Source organism: Lygodium microphyllum, chromosome 18, assembly GCF_053477565.2.
Source record: "Lygodium microphyllum isolate KBCC chromosome 18, Lygodium_microphyllum_v1.1.10, whole genome shotgun sequence".
Taxonomy (NCBI): Eukaryota; Viridiplantae; Streptophyta; class Polypodiopsida; order Schizaeales; family Lygodiaceae; genus Lygodium; species Lygodium microphyllum.
The window spans coordinates 3,974,912-3,980,260 of NC_141152.1; the positions used below are offsets into that span (position 1 = coordinate 3,974,912).

The following is a 5,349-nucleotide window of genomic DNA, read 5'->3' on the forward strand; positions in this document are numbered from 1 at the left end:
GAGAGAGAGAGAGAGAGAGAGAGAGAGAGAGAAAGTTATATTAACGTCTTCTAAAGACCAAAACTGGCCTATGAGACAAACTGTGATACAACTGATGAGGTCCAGCTATCCAAAATAAAAGTGCTAAATGAAAAGCTAAAAATTGGAAATTGAAAATACGGTGCTATGAGTGTGATAAGTGTCGTGTATGTGTATGTGCGTATGTAGCTCTGGTACTCCAGATAATGGCTACAAAAGGGGAACAAATGTCGACTGTGATAGGGGAACAACTGTCGGCTGTGATAAAGTGGTGCGATGTGTATATGTAACAGATGCAGGGAGATATACTATCCTGGGATGTAGTAGCAGTCGTCGAAGTCGCTAATAGTAGGTGATCCCTCCTGGATGCAGGATGTGGTACATCGACAGTGGAGAAAGAGCAAACTAGAGATCTGAGATCCAATGTGTCGAGTGTCGTCGGATCTCAGTCTGCTGTTGATGTAGATCAAGAATCCTCCGGATCTCCTGTCGGTGTGGCTGTGGGATACGAAACCCACGGATCCTCGTGCGGCGTCGGGTACGCTGGTCCTCAGCCTACTGTAGTGTGAGCCCGGAGGTCTGGCTGGAGGCTGGTACAGTAGCTCTCACTCTCTCTGTATGAAAGAACTGTGTAATAGTCGTCTGGGTGGGCCCCTCTCTGACTGGGACCCGCTGTGTGCTCTGCTCTCTGATGTGCCATGCCTCTCCCAGAAAACGGCCAAATGATCTCTGATCCATATTAGTCATACATCCCTGAAGTGAGCTGCTCACTGTGTATCTAGATCTCAACTCTGAGTATGCCGGGCATCTGAGAACAAAATGCTCCTCACTCTCCACCTCTGATCTGCAGAGGGGGCATATCCTCTCCTCCCATGGGATGCCACTGGCTCTGCCACTCTCAATCATAAGCTGATGTGATGATACCCTGAGCTGTCCAATAAGAACTCTCAATCGATGTGGCATATAGATCTGCATGTATCTCGGAATCCCTATGAATCCCTGCTCTGATATGCTCAAGAACTGTGTATAATAATGTGCCATCTTCGGTGGCAGTGGCTGTGTAGGGCTGACCCATGTGTATATAAATATGCCATATCTCCTGTCTGATGACTCTGTTCCTCTCAAAGAGAGAGAGGGTGTAAGTGGGAGCCTAAGTATCATATAGAAGAGGTGGGAGTCTATCAATGTCCAGCCCATGTCTGTCAAACCAAGCTCTAGTCTGTGCATACCATGATGTGGTATCCCCCGCTCGAGCCATCTCCTGAGATGCCATATATGCTTTGTATGCAATGCGACCTCTGTCCATATCTTGAAATCTATGTAGGAAGCAGACTGTCTGAAATAATGCCTCGACTAGCATGGGCGGTGTGGCAAGCTCTGCTCGCACAATGTCATGTGGGACTGAGGCCTTGTTCCGAATCAATCTAGATATCATGATCACCTGAGGTCTCTCCATCAATGTCCATACATAATCGGCAAGGCTTGGCCCCCATATAGCTGCTCCATACATCAGTGCTGGAGTGAATAGAGTATCAAAGAGCCACCCCTTGGTGCGGGGCTCCTGGAAATGTGCCTGATGACACTGTCGCTCCATAAGAGCCAATGCTGAGTATCCTCTAGTGAGGCGGTCACGAGCTGCCTGTGTCATCGAGAAAATCCCTGAAGCTGCTATAAAGGTGACTCCCAAATATACATATGATCCAGTGACCTCAATACTCCCTCCTGCTGCCATGAAAATACTCTGTCTGCGTATCTGAGCTAATGTATGGAATATAAGAACCTTGGTTTTACCAAGGTTCACTGTCATGCCTCTCTGTATGCAAAAATCATCCAATGCTAATAAATGCTGCTGTAATCCCTGAGGTGAATCTGAGACCAACACATTGTCATCTGCATATAGTAAGATATGAACTGTGGCTCCACTGAGATCTTTACCTCCACCGGCTCGCTGTTGAATAAACTCTGCTATCTCATCAATGTATAGCCCAAATAGAGTTGGTGAGAGTGGGCATCCTTGTTTCACACCAATGGTGCTCACAAGGGGATCTGATATACCTCCCGGACATCTGACTCTGCCAGTAACCCGCTCATATAGTGCATAAATACCCCACATCATGTCATCATCCACCCCCAGATCAAGTAGGCATCTGAAAAGCCTCTCTCTCAGGACCGTGTCAAAGGCTTTGCGGAAATCCACAAAGCAACAATACAATCTTTGTTTCTTCACTCGTGTTTGGTCGATCATACAATGGAGAGTGAAGATGTGGTCTATGGTAGAAAATGCCCGTTTGGACCCTGCCTATCCGGGTGCGCGCATGCACTCTCTCTCTGCCAGCGTGCTGAGCTCCTCCTCCATCACCATGCCATAAAGTTTGGCCAAAACTAGCCCAATCATGATGATCCTATATGTGTTAGGATCCATAGGATCCCCTGACTTGTGGATAGGTACAATGGTGTGCTCTGTCCACGAGTCAGGGAACCCCTCAGACAATGCACGGTTGAAGAGCTGAGCAATGAGTGGAGCCAATGTGTCTCTGCCATATATAATATGCTCTATCTGAAGATCAAACTGGTCTCGAGCGCGGTCATGCTGTAACCGTAAGATAGCATGTTTCACCATACTAGTGGTGAAAAAGGATGAAATACCCGGTCTCGATGTACATGGTGTGGGTATCAGCGGCTGTGCGGGTACATGATATAAACTCTGTGCATATCCATGCCATACTGTAGGGTCATGTATCGGTGTGGGTGAGTGTGGTTCTCTGATCTGCCTCCATGCCTCTGCACAATCTCTGCTCATAAGAAGGTGGTATATATCCCAATATCTCTCCTCCTCCCATTCCCGCTTTTTACGGTGGGTCAAGCGGTGCATGCATCTCTGCGCCTGTCTGTGTGTGATCTCTCCTCTAGCCTCCAAATCGCGTAGCTGTCGATGTAGATCTCTGCACTCATCATCATACCACCTGTTTTGTGGCATGGTACCGGTTCGAGGGGGGTACGTGTATGTGTGATGTGGAAAACTGAGTGTAGCAGAATCATGCAGAATGCGTGTGATATCAGTGGTTAGTGTATCAAGGGGTGCGTATGGATCAAGTGACGTGATGTGCTCCTCTAAATGCTGTGAGTAAACATGTGAGAGCTCATGAGTGAAGTGTATGGTAGTATGCATGTGGGGTATGATATCTGGTAGTGATGGTAATGAGGTGAGGAGTGAGAAACTGAGAAAGGTGTGATCGGCATCGAGTGGAAGTCTCCCAAGGCCGAAGGACTAGATAGTATGCATCCCATCGATCGGTCCGAGCAGATAATCTACAGTACTCTCGCCCCCCCCTTGTGGGAAGCATGTAAGACCTCCTGAATATGGCCATCATGCCATCCCATTATAAATAACGAGATGATGTCTACTACCAAGCTCAAGTAAATGCCCTCCATACCCTGTGGCGTCTGGCCCAGTATCTGCTGACTCCCGAATGATCCCCAACTCCTCAGGGTCTAATGCTCTCATGATCTCTAGCTGCTCCATATCAAAACTCTCACACTGTCGGCTCTGTGTGCGCCCGTTGAAGTCCCCCATAAGGAAGACCTCACCCAAACTAGAATATAGAATAATGTCCTCTAAGAGCTGTGAATAAGGGGAGGGGGAATCTTTGGCCTGAATATCACCCTGCATAGTAGCATATCTGGACCCTCGTGGTGAAAAGTAGCATACTGCCATATAGATCCATCTCTCATCTGATATCTGCACTCTAATCCATATGTAACTGGCCTCCTCATCTCGTCTCACTAACTGGATATGTCTCTGTATCCCCTGACAGAATAGAACTGCTACCCCTCCTGAGCCCCTAGATGTACTTTGCCTAGTAGTAGCTCGGTATGCAGATACCCACTCAAATCCTGTAATGCGTGGAAGCCCTCTCTCTGGGCTCTCATGTGTCTCTGTGAGGCATATAACATCATGGTCGGGTAAAATCTCCTCAAGTATGTCCGGTCGTGACCATAGGAAGCCGTTGCAGTTCCAAACTGCCACACGTATCAAGATCTCCTGTACAGTCCTCTGCCTCGTCTCATAGGCCACGCCCCCCTATTTAGTGGGGCGTCCATCTATAAAAATCCAGCCATCTCGATAGAAGGCCTTACGGCCTTCTCTACGTGCTTGGAGTATCTATGGCATGCATGCTCGTCTGTGTGTAATCCGCATCTGAGTCAGGTCCTCATCCATGAAGATGGGAGCCCCAGTCATCCCTCGGAGCGAAATCTACTTCCGAAAGAAAGCCGCTCTGTCCTTCGGTGTGCTCATATGTAATATCAGAGCTCTGACCTTGGTAGTATCTCGTCTTGCACGCCATGCTTGAATAAAGGGCATGCTCGTGTACCCTAGTCGGGTGCATAGCCCGCGTGCGTCCTCCTCTGGAGAGGCCCCTTCGGGGAGCCCGGTAATACGCACGTTCAATCTACGCGTGTTCCTAAGCCTCTCCTCCTCTAAGGTCTCCTGAACTCGGACTACCTCCTCCTTTTTATTTTCTTCCTGGACCTCCTTCTTAATGTTCTTCTTCACTACCTCAATCTACCCCTCCTTATTCCCTTCTAATTCTTCCTTCATGTTTGCTTTGATTTTTTCCTCCCATCCCTCTCTCGAAGCCTCAACTTTGGTTTTAATGCATACCTAGAGGTCCTCTCGGCATTCCTTCATGATAGCCTCTCGGAGGTCCACTTTGAAATCCACGTCCTCTCTTGCCTCCCGTAGATGTGACACTTCCATTTGTAGCTTGTCCAGGTCGGTTTTGAGATCCCTCTTCTCTTCCGTGAGTGTCTTCACCATCTCCTCCAGTTGCCGGATCCTCTCATGGAGCCGACGGGTTTATTGGTTCAAGGCATTATCCGCATCCTTCTTGAAATCTTTCTTCGTCTCCTTGATAGCCTGGCTGATTAGAAGCTCCACGTTATGGAGCTCGAGCGGCATGTCGCCTGCCTCCTGTGCTGCCTGACACCTTTGTCAGACCAGTGCAGGGTCTCTTCTGCCCTGTTAGAGAGAGAGAGAGAGAGAGAGAGAGAGAGAGAGAGAGAGAGAGAGAGAGACCAATGGGGAAGAAGATAGTAAGAGAGTAGAGATAGTAAGGGAGAGGGAGATAGAGATAGAGATAGAGAGAGGGATAGAAAGACATAGAGAGAAAAATAGATAGAGAGGAGAAAAGAGATAGGGAGAGAGAGGGGAAGAAAGAGGAAAAGAGGGGAAGAGAGGGAGATAAGATTTACGGAGAGAGGAAAAGTAGAGGAAGAAAAGAGAGAGATATGGATAACAAGGACATAAAGGTAGGGTTAGAGGCCAAAATG

The 5,349-nt window shown here is 48.1% G+C and overlaps 1 pseudogene; it reads right to left on the reverse strand.

The window, feature by feature from the left end:
• Positions 1-423: 423 nt before the first annotated feature.
• Positions 424-2,134, reverse strand: LOC148020520 (uncharacterized; annotated as a pseudogene).
• Between the last annotated feature and the right edge of the window lie 3,215 nt (positions 2,135-5,349).